We start from the raw sequence: 12694 nt of genomic DNA on the forward strand, positions 1-12694 counted from the left end.
AATCTGGGCCCCTCTGAATGGGCCCCTGGGACCTTAATTAGGATGGGACAGGTCGATAGTATCAAAGAGGAGCCCTATGATGTGTTTAGGTAAGAGATTTTGTACCTGAAGTTGATGGAGACTGTTTCTGAGAACCATGCTGTTTTGAAGAAATGTTTGGGGTGTGTGCAATCTACTAAGGTATGTGTCTACTTTGATTTTCAGTGTTTGTTTATTCAAAATTGAAAGACATATAGTCTTTCATAGGCCTTATGTTCAATGTCCCTGTTTCTTTGTAAATATACCACTAGATGGCACCCTTCTGTCTAACTGTATCTATTGTGCCTCAGGACAGTTTTTTTCTCCATTGTTCTTCATACAGAGGCTACATTAGGCTTGCTTCAGACATATTATAGTGTATTTCTGTAGAATGATCTAATACCACTTGCCAACGACCACAATGAAACATCATGCCATTTGTCCCATGCTTTTTTTCTTTCAACGGTCAGGGAACACCTTGATGTCACACAATGCATGTAAAGGTGTGTCCACTCTTGATAAGAAAGAGGTGCACATATGAAGTCCATACGTCACTGTCATGCACTCCTCAGCAAGAAGAGGTAAAAAATAGGTGTGTTTATCCTGTGTACTATAGAGCCATTTATCTCAAGGGGCTGTCATACTAGTCATATGTGTTATGATAGGGGATTTGGATTGACACACAGTCCCTTTATCTAAAATGAACACTCCAGGGGTTAAGTTTCCCTTTATTGAAGTGAGTGACTTACTGCACAGGTGTTAGGGGTACCTGCTAAATGCACAGCCTCCATGTGAGCTGTAACAAAATAAAAAAAGGCATGTTCATTAATTTATTGAAACATGCACATCAGTTTGGACCATGTTTAATCATTTTTCACATTAGTTGGCTTTTTTGTGATCGGTTTGTTTTCCCATTGATGTACATGGCACTCCTCGAAATCCACAGTGTAATGTTTCTGAGCAAAGGTTACTGTGGAAACAGTTGCCAAGCAACAGCACAGTAGTGCTCTGTTTTTGATCGGACCACACCTTAGAAATAGAATGCATAAAACTGTCTTGTTTCTCCACACTATATATAAAAATACACTGGTCTACTGATAGAGGTACAATTCAGTTGACAATTGATTGTTGTGATTCCTTACATAAAATAGACTACACAGGAAACAGAAAATGTGTTGTTTTGTAACTGATTTAAAAAAACAAGCTCCCTAATCCCGTTTGTAGTACATACCTATGTATTGTAGATCACACCTCCCCTTTGTGCTCCAGAGACCACCAACCCTTCAGCACAGCCTGTCTTCTTTGGGAGAACTGTATGCCGTATAGCTGATCATTTTCTGCTGCCTTGCAAGCAACATCTGCCATGACAGCCTCAGCAACAGGCTGAGCCAGCCAGGCCAATGCAAAGGCCCAGCGGGACTCCCCCGGACCAGCTAAAGCCACTACAGCTGTTACAACCCAGTCAGCACCATCATGGGCTTGGTTTTCTCAGACTCCATTTCCCATCCCCAACTCTGTCAGTCTGTTCTAAGTCACTCAAGACTCCATCATGCTAGCAGTCATGTTGCCCATGTCTCTTTCTCTCTGAGCTTCATATAACTGACTTGTTTGCAAAACCTGGCCTAGACACACGTTAAGGTCCAGGTTGATTTTCACACAAAGATCATGCTGGTGTCACTGACATGCAATCAAGTCCTAAACCAACAAATTAAATCATCACTTTCAGAACTGCCACTGCGGCAGAGAGCTCATTTCTCGGCTATACTCCTTGGTAGACTGTTTTCACTGTTCCTCTTTTCATGATTCTTAATAAAAATAAAAAAAAATTAAACTCAATGCGAATAACTGCAGATTACACAGACAGTCTTCTCAAAGTATCTGTTTTCATTTGCAAGGTCTTGACAAATCTTCACAGCTGTTTACTGTCTCTGTTGGGTGTGCTCTGTCTCTCTCTGTGTGTGGATACTAACCAACCAGAACCAACAATAGATAGCAAAACAGGAAATACACAATTACACGTTTCAATCAAAGAGTGCATGATTCACATGATCAAAAAGTGCAACAACAGGAAATAAAATGACTTTTTGCAATGCTCAAGCCAAGCTTTTGTTGCTACCGCTGTTTTTTGTAGTGTAATCCTGTGGGCGTGTTTGTTGTAGCTTTTGTACCATGAGGTCTGTGCAGTAGGTACTGTATGTTATTTAGGTTTGTGCTATGTGGGCTCTCAGTATGTCACACCCAGCAGAGGGAGATTACCTCTAATGTCCATAGTCCTGATACTTGTCCTTTTTCCCAGGGTGGGTGTTGGGTACAGTATATCTCATATATGTCTTTGGACACATGAGCTTGTCTTTGTTTCCTAACAGTCCAAGAAAATAGTTTAAATCATGTCCTTTTCACTATGCTCCGGGAGCCAAACTTTGACCCCTTCCACAACTGGCACCACGGCTCATGGCTCTTCGACCAGTCCTTCGGGATGCCCCAGATCCCAGACAAGTGATCCCACTGGCCAGGCTCCCACTGGCCCGGCTACATGTGCCCCCCAGGCTCCTCTGTGGATGTAAGCTTCTACTTCTACTGCCTAATGGGCAACCCCTACTTCTACTGCCTAATGGGCAAGCCCAGTACATACGGTCACTGTGGGGACGACGTCGTCAATGCACTTATTGATGAAGCCAATGACTTAGGTGGTATGCTCCTCAATGCCATTGGATAAATCCCTGAACATATTCCAGTCTGTGCCAGCACAACAGTCCTGTAGCGTAGCATCCGCGTCACCTGACCACTTCCTTAATGAGCGAGTCACTGGTACTTCCTAAATTTGTTTTTTGATTGTAAGCAGGAATCAGGAGGATAGAATTATGGTCAAATTTGCCAAATGGAGGGCGAGGGAGAGCTTTGTATGCGTTTCTGTGTGTGGAGTAAAGATGGTCTAGAGTTTTTTTTCCCTCTGGTTGCACATGTGACATGCTGGTAGAAATGAGGTAAAACAGATTTAAGTTTGCCTGCAGGAGTGCCCCTTCTGCGTAAGCATTTTCTTGTTTTCTTATGGCCTTATACAGCTGGTTGAGTGCGGTCTTAGTGCCAGCATCGGTTTGTGGTGGTAAGTAGACAGCTACGAATAATATAGATGAACTCTCGTGGTAGATAGTGTGGTCTACAGCTTATCATAAGGTACGCTACCTCAGGCGAGCAATACCTCGAGACGTCTTTAATATTAAACATTGCGCACCAGCTGTTATTGACAAATAGACACACACCTTCGCCCCTCGTCTTACCAGACGTAGCTTCTCTGTCCTGCCGATGCATGGAAAATCCCACCAGCTCTATATTATCCTTGTCGTCGTTCAGTTTATGTTTTGATCTTTCTTGTATAATAAAACAAATAAAAATGTTGCTTACCTACTGGTAGACGAAGATAAATGTTACATTTATTAGTCACGTACAGTACTGCAGCTTATAGTTAAGGGTCAATGCCAAATCTTTGTCGGTAAACATTGTATCCCAGAGCAGCTTCAGGAGGGAGTCAAGCCTTTCAAAATAACAACCCAGTACCCATACAATATACTACAGCCAGGTGCACTCTAAAGCATAAACTGTAGACTTAACTCAATCTGTGCACAGAGAGTCATACACACACTGTACACACCGAAGATACACTCCTAACCCCAATGTGTCTGTAATATCAATAGGAAAGCACGAAGAGAGAAGAGATGAAACTTCACCAGGAAGTCCACGTGAGCACAAAGCAGAACATTTCAATAGTTATAAATCCTTAAAGCTAAAGTAACATCCCTTGGGTGTTGATTGCAATGATACGTCCAAAATGGCACACTATTCCTTATATAGTGCACAAATTTTGACCAGAGTCCTTTAGGTCTTGGTCAAAAGAAGCACACTACAGTATAGAGGGAATAGGATGCAATTTGGGGTGCTGATATTGACAATAATAACTTCTGTCACATGAGAGTACTCTCCTCTGATACAAACTTGTTCTGTCTCCTGGCTGCAGTATTCTCCCGGTGTGGACTCTGAGAAGGTGATCTCCTCTCTCTCTCTCCAAAGGGTGTGCTCATCGTCAAGGTCCCACTGCCCATGCCAGCTGTCCAGGAAGGAGGGCTCTCCATGGCCATCAGCAAGAGGTAAACTCCCCATGAGTAAACTCCCCATGAGTAAGCTTCCAACATTGTGTAATTTTGCAGGCACCAGTTCTCAAGTGCAATTCATGGCTAAGACTTGACATCTTCTGCAGTGGCTTGTATTTTATACCTTAACTTGCATTGTTAGTGTCACTTCTTATAGTTACTGTCAATCAAGTCATTGAATGGCCTGTTTCGGTGAAATTGTATTTTGATATATTTCATTGGTCCTGTAGCTCCAACCCTTTCTCTATTCTCTATTCTCTTGAAAAACTGACAGGAGAACTGACAGACATCTGATATGTTATTTTTACTTAACAGGGATGATGTTTGGGACTAGCGACTAATAGCTAACAACCAATCATGGCAAGAAGAGTCAAGCATACAGATCTTCTGCAGTAGATATTGGTCAACTGGAGATAAGCGCTTACAGACTATTAGTAACATTTCAACTAACTATCTACTAACCCTAACCTTAACTTTTATCCTAACCCTAAACTTAATCCTTACCCTTATGCTAGCCCTAACTCGAACTCTTACCCAAACCCTTATTCTAAACCTTACCCCAACCCCACTGTAACCTTAGAAAGCAGTTGCTTATCAACAAATAGTTTGTAGATAGCATGATCATCTGTAGAGCATCTACGGATGGACTATCCAAAGAAAGTGTGACCATGTAAATGATCATGTATGTACACTTGATGCTGAATGAAAGTGAGTTGGGAGATACGTTTCTACCTGGAAATCATTATTTCTGCAGTCTCATGTTTCAATCTTCTGATTTCAAATATGTATACTGTACAGTGCTTTTTAAAATGTATTTTCAATATAGTAGACATTTCCAGTGAAGAGGGGCGGCTAAGGAGAGTTCTCTATGCTGTTTTACTCATGGGAGGTTTCTTAAAAACTTCAGCTGAAAATTCTGGTTATTTTGATAAATAATACACAGCAAAGTCTATAAATGTTCATATGAATTAATAATACATTTTGTCATTCATACTATTTGTCTTTATTTTGCCTTGTTGAAGAATATCTACAGTACCAGTCAAAAGTTTGGACACACCTACTCATTCCAGGGTTTTTCTTTATTTTGACTATTTTCTAGATAATAGAAGACATAATAGTGAAGACATCAAAACTATGAAATAACACAAGAGTGTGCAAAGCTGTCATCAAGGCAATGTAGAAAATAGTAAAAAATAAAGAAAAACCCTTGAATGAGTAGGTGTGTCCAAACCTTCGAGTGGTACTGTATATTCCATTCAAATGAACCAGACAAATCTGAGTAAGAGGAAATGAACCCTCAAAACAGATAATCAAATCTTGAAGTTTGATAAATCTTCTTAAGGATCGGACCCTTTATTTAATTTTTCGCCTAAAATGACATACCCAAATCTAACTGCCTGTAGCTCAGGCCCTGAAGCAAGGATATGAATATTCTTGGTACCATTTGAAAGGAACCACTTTGAAGTTTGTGGAAATGTGAAAGGAATGTAGGAGAATATAACACATTAGATCTGGTAAAAGATAATACAAAGAAAAAAACAACAGTTGTTTTGTATGTTTTTTGTACCATCATCTTTGAAATGCAAGAGAAAGGCCATAACTTATTATTCCAGCCCGGGTGCGATTTAGATTTGGGCCACTAGATAGCAGCAGTGTACGTGCAAGGTTTTAGGCTGATCCAATGAACCATTGCATTTCTGTGCAAAAGGTTTGATCAAGACTGCCCAAATCACTGTATTTTAAGAATGTGAAATGTCAGAATAATAGTAGAGATAATTATTTATTTCAGCTTTAATCTCTTTCATCACATTCCCAGTGGGTCAGAAGTTTACATACACTCAATTCGTATTTGGTAGCATTGCCTTTAAATTTTTTAACTTGGGTCAAATGTTTCAGGTAGCCTTCCACAAGCTTCCCACAATAAGTTGGGTGAATTTTGGCCCATTCCTCTTGACAGAGCTGGTGTAACTGAGTCAGGTTTGTAGGCCTCCTTGCTCGCACATGCTTTTTCAGTTCTGCCCACACATTTTCTATAGGACTGAGGTCAGGGCTTTGTGATGGCCACTCCAATACCTTGACTTTGTTGTCCTTAAGCCATTCTGCCACAACTTTGGAAGTATGCTTGGGGTCATTGTCCATTTGGAAGACCCTTGCAACCAAGCTTTAACTTCCTGACTGATGTCTTGAGATGTTGCTTCAGTATATCCACATAATTTTCCTCCTTATGAAGCCATCTATTATGTGAAGTGCACCAGTCCCTCCTGCAGCAAAGCACCCCCACATCATGATGCTGCCACCCCCATGCTTCATGGTTGGGATGGTGTTCTTCGGCTTGCAAGCCTCCCCCTTTTTCCTCCAAACAGAAGGATGGTCATTATGGCCAAATAGTTCTATTTCTGTTTCATCAGACCAGAGGACATTTCTCCAAAAGGTACGATCTTTTCCCCCATGTGCAGTGTCCCCAAACCATGGTCTGGCTTTTTTTATGGCGGGTTTGAAGCAGTGGCTTCTTCCTTGCTGAGCGGCCTTTCAGGTTATGTCGTTATAGGACTTGTTTTACTGTGGAAATAGATACTTATGTACCTGTTTCCTCCAGCATCTTCACAAGGTCCTTTGCTGTTGTTCTGGGATTAATTTGCACCCTTCGCACCAAAGTATGTTCATCTCTAGGAGACAGAACGCGACTCCTTCCTGAGCGGTATGACGGCTGCGTGGTCTCACGGTGTTTATACTTGCGTATTATTGTTTGTACAGATGAACGTGGTTCCTTCAGGCATTTGGAAATTGCTTTTAATTTTCCCATGATGTCAAGCAAAGAGGCACTGAGTTTGAAGGTAGGACTTGAAATACATCCATAGGTACACCTCCTATTGACTCAAATGATGTCAATTAGCCTATCAGAAGCTTCTAAAACCATGAAATCATTTTCTGGGATTTTCCAAGCTGTTTAAAGGCACAGTCAACTTAGTGTATGTAAACTTCTGACCCACTTGAATTGTGATACAGTGAATTATAAGTTAAATAATCTGTCTGTAAACAATTGTTGGAAAAATTACTTGTGTCATTCACAAAGTAGATGTCCTAACCAACTTGCTAAAACTATAGTTTGTTAACAATACATTTGTGGAGTGGTTTAAAAACGAGTTTTAATGACTCCAACCTAAGTGTATGTAAGCTTCCGACTTCAACTCTATGTCTATGTCCTGGGAAATGTTCTTGTTACTTACAACCTCATGCTAATTGCATTAGCCTACGTTAGCTCAACCGTCCCGCAGGGGACCAACCAATCCTGAAGAAGTTGGATTAGATTGAGAATATTGTCTGATAGAATGCCAGATTTTTAGCAGTTTCAAACATCTCAAGCAATAAGGTTTCCCATTCAACACCCTGCAAGATGTTGTTAAGTGTATCCCACATGGAACTATGAAGCTACTTTGTTTTGGTACTCCGAACTTACATAATACCTGTGTACTCGTAACTTTGGATCTCGTAATTTACTACATGTAAAAGATGCCGGAAGACAAGTAGATGCATTAGATCACCATGCATTTTGTTTTTCATGATCACCCCCCCCCCCCCCCAACAAAAAAAAGAGAATGCCAGTGGAGCTCCAGAAATATCATCCTATTAAAAAGCTAGTAGTACTGTAGAAGCTGAGTACACAGACAGTTCTAATAATAGTACTCTCTGCCTGCAGCCTGTGAGTAGACACTGAGTAGACTGGGTACATCAATGTGACAGCCAACCATGGAGACTAGGCTACGGTGTAGTCAGTCCATTAGACATCAACATACTCTTGCATAACAAGCAAAAAACTCTGAGCCAAATTTAGCACACCATCTCCCTCTATTCCGACTAAGTTATGATAGTCATTTACACTGTAAAGAAATCCTTTGTAGCACAGCAGGATCGCTTCAGATTCCACAGTGGACGTAGCAGGCAAATGATGTAATATCACTGTAAGAATAGAATACAATAGCATTGGGCCTTCCGACTTGCACAGTGGTCTAAGGCACTGCTTCGCAGTGCTAGAGGTGTCACTACAGACCCGGGTTCGATCCTGGGCTGTATCGAACCAGCAGTCCCATAGGGCGATGGACAATTGGCCCAGCGTCGCCCGGGTTAGGGGAGGGTTTGGCCGGGGGGGCTTTACTTGGCTCTTCACGTTCTAGCGACTCCTTGTGGCGGGCCGGGCGCCTGCAGGCTGACTGCGGTTTTCAGTTGAACAGTGTTTCCTCTGACACAGTGGTGCGGCTGTCTTCCAGGTTAAGCAGGCCGGTGTTAAGACGCGCGGTTTGGCGGGTCATGTTTCGGGAGACGCAAGACTCAACCTTCGCCTCAAAATCCCGAGCCCGTTGGGGAGTTGCAGCGATGAGACAAGATTGAAATTGTGGAGAAAAAGAGGGTAAAATACCGCAAAAAAATGAAAAAAAATAGTACTCTAGCATGGTTAATTTTGTCAAAGACTGTTCACACATGCAGTGCATGGTTCAGATGGTGCCCATTAGGTTTCCTCTATATATACACACAGCTGTTTGTCAGGGATGAATGAAAACAGAAACATGTATTGTCTTGAATTAAGTTTATATACACTACTCTTAAAAAGTTTGGGGTCACTTAGAAATGTCCTTGTTTTTTAAAGAAAAGCTCATTTTTTGTCCATTAAAATAACATCAAATTGATCAGAAATACAGTGTAGACATTGTTAATGTTGTAAATGACTATTGTAGCTGGAAACTGACCATTTTTTAATGGAATATCTACATAGGCTTACAGAGGCCCATTATCAGCAACCATCACTCTTGTGTTCCAATGGCACGTTGTGTTAGCTAATCCAAGTTTATAATTTTAAAAGGCTAATTGATCATTAGAAAAACCTTTTGCAATTATGTTAGCACAGCTGAAAATTGTTGTGCTCATTAAAGAAGCAATAAAACTGGCCTTCTTTAGACTAGTTGAGTAGCATTTGTGGATTTGATTACAAAGGACTTTCTTCTGAAATTTGTCAGTCTATTCTTGTTCTGGGAAATGAAGGCTATTCCAAGCAAGAAATTGACAATAAACTGAGGATCTTGTACAACGTTGTGTACTACTCCCTTCACAGAACAGTGCCAACTGGCTCTAACCAGAATAGAAAGAGGAGTGGGAGGCCCCGGTGCACAACTGAGCAAGAGGACAAGTACATTAGACTGTCTAGTTTGAGAAACAACCTCTACTGGCAGCTTCATTAAATAGTACCCGCAAACACCAGTCTCAACGTCAACAGTGAAGAGGCGACTCCGGGATGCTGGCTTTCGTGGTTGTCGGTTTTAACTCAGTGGGCTGCTTTAAAACCCCAGACCTCATTATGACACTTTGACCAGAGATAGAACACTGACCTCACATCCTCTTAATGGTTTATAACTATGTTTTCTGTTATTTAATCATTTGTAAATGCAATATAAACCATTTAAAGTGTTACCATGTGAATAGTGCCCATAGAATAGGTTTGACATGATTTATCAGTGATTTATACATAGAGAGAACATATCTGGTTAACTTGATTATACTATAGTATCGTTGTTGCCTGCTGTCTAGTCTATGTTGTCACAATCCAGGAAGTCATCAGATGCTTAGAAGGTCGGAAAAAAGGACCAATGTTAGCAGATAAATAATTTTGTCATTGTTTTATAGATACTTTCAAAAATCTATTGGACACCGTATGAATGTTGGTCTTGTCGTCCTTGGTGCAGATAATGTAGTGCACTACAACACAGCATGGGGGACAGGTTGGTGCTGCTGAATTCTAATGCTTCCTCTGCTGCTTGAGCTTTCATATTTTTTTGCAGAATGCTATAGGTGTCTGAACAATGCAGCAAGGAACTGGGGCTAATAACAGGAGGCTTATTATAGCCCTAGCAACAGGAACGAGATTGGTGGCTGCGCAGGGTGAGCCTATCAGCTATTGGCTGGCAAGAGAGACCATTCCAAAAACAGAAATTCATCTAATGAAAGCTTCAGTACAGCAGGCTGCAGCAAGAGACTGCAGTCTAGGGTTTGGGGATCCAACAGCTTACCATTTCATCTTATCAGTCATTGTGGGGTTCTGTTTCTGGATTGCAATAAACAGATGTGCATGAATAATTTGTGTGTGTGTGCGTGCGTGCGTGTATGTGAAACTACTGTCGGGGAATGGCAGATATCATTGGCTTACAGCATCCACATGACAGAGATTTATTGTCCAACAAGCATATCAGTTTCTTTCAAATGATGTTAATGAAATGTATGTTTTGAGTAAGAACACTATATTTCACCCATAGGAAAAGAGTACAGTATATGTGGTTCTCTATTGGTATAGCCTAGAAGTATGCATTTGATCCATATTGTGATTTTATAGATGATGATGTAAAAAAAGCACCTTATCTCTCTCTCTCTCCCACTCTCACTCTTTCTCCCATACACACACTCACATACTCATGCACACATACAGATACATACAAACCTGTTTGAACTATGACCTCTGACCCAGCATCTCTGACCCAGCACATGAAAAGCAAAAAAGTGTTTCATTTGAGAGCACAGTGTCCCAAATTGGTTTCTCTGTCACACTGTCCAATGGTGCACTACACTAATTTTTAAAATGTCTATGGTGCACTACACTCTCCCTTCTAATATGTAGATGGTGCACTACACTCTCCCTTCTAATATGTAGATGGTGCACTATGCTCTCCCTTCTAATATGTAGATGGTGCACTACACTCTTCCTTCTAATATGTAGATGGTGCACTACACTCTCCCTTCTAATATGTAGATGGTGCACTATGCTCTCCCTTCTAATATGTAGATGGTGCACTACACTCTTCCTTCTAATATGTAGATGGTGCACTACACTCTCCCTTCTAATATGTAGATGGTGCACTATGCTCTCCCTTCTAATATGTAGATGGTGCACTACACTCTTCCTTCTAATATGTAGATGGTGCACTACACTCTTCCTTCTAATATGTAGATGGTGCACTACACTCTTCCTTCTAATATGTAGATGGTGCACTACACTCTCCCTTCTAATATGTAGATGGTGCACTCCACTCTCCCTTCTAATATGTAGATGTGGCACTACACTCTTCCTTCTAATATGTAGATGGTGCACTCCACTCTCCCTTCTAATATGTAGATGTGGCACTACACTCTTCCTTCTAATATGTAGATGGTGCACTACACTCTCCCTTCTAATGTGTAGATGGTGCACTCCACTCTCCCTTCTAATATGTAGATGGTGCACTACGCTCTCCCTTCTAATATGTAGATGGTGCACTACACTCTTCCTTCTAATATGTAGATGGTGCACTACACTCTCCCTTCTAATATGTAGATGGTGCACTCCACTCTCCCTTCTAATATGTAGATGGTGCACTCCACTCTCCCTTCTAATATGTAGATGGTGCACTACACTCTTCCTTCTAATATGTAGATGGTGCACTACACTCTCCCTTCTAATATGTAGATGGTGCACTACACTCTACCTTCTAATATGTAGATGGTGCACTACACTCTCCCTTCTAATATGTAGATGGTGCACTACACTCTCCCTTCTAATATGTGGATGGTGCACTACGCTCTCCCTTCTAATATGTAGATGGTGCACTACACTCTCATTTTTTAAATGTCTATGGTGCACTACACTCTCCTTTTTTAAATGTCTATGGTGCACTACACTCTCCTTTTTTAAATGTCTATGGTGCACTACACTCTCCTTTTTTAAATGTCTATGAGTAAAATACTGGAAACATTGTAGCACTGAGTGAAATACTGGAGAAGGCAGGAAACATTGTAGCACTGAGTTTATAGGATGAAGTATAGTGAATGAGCTGGTAGTTCAGAATGACAATAATAAATATCTACTGTAATAAATAATGTATACTGTATATACTGGCAAACAAATAGCTTGAATGAGCAACAGATAGCAACGACATTTCCTAAAAACACACTATACATGATTCATTAAGCCCATTATAATAGTAATTGATTTGTTGATAAGATTGTGTGCCTTCAGTCTACATTTGTTCTGTTGTATAGCCATGGTACCAACCCTTTACTTGATTCAATTGAAGTTGAATTCCATTTCAGAGAAAAGAGAGCATACATGTTACAGTACTGTTCAGCCTAAATGCACAGACACAAGGATCTGTGTCAAACAAAATGACAGTTAAATAAATAAACACAAACAAAATAGCAAAAAAACTAAATTAAATTAAACATTACTGTATATCAAAACAATGAATGAAATGTTCTTAGTGTATGAACCATCCCTTCTGATGTGTCCAAAAAACGAAACTAAACAAATGATAAGAGTTTAACGTTTCTATGCGATGCAAAGTCATCTGAATCGTTCACTCTCGCTACCTGCGTTGACATACCGACGGAAAAAGTAACATACAGTGTTCAAAAGTCGCCTTGTGACCCAGAAGGGACTATGTACGTTAACTAAGTACCAGGTTTAATTACATGTGTTAACTGTACTTACTAAATGACATGTGTTAACTGTACTTACT

This window comes from Oncorhynchus mykiss, chromosome 27 (genome assembly GCF_013265735.2).
Source record: "Oncorhynchus mykiss isolate Arlee chromosome 27, USDA_OmykA_1.1, whole genome shotgun sequence".
NCBI classification, from domain to species: domain Eukaryota; kingdom Metazoa; phylum Chordata; class Actinopteri; order Salmoniformes; family Salmonidae; genus Oncorhynchus; species Oncorhynchus mykiss.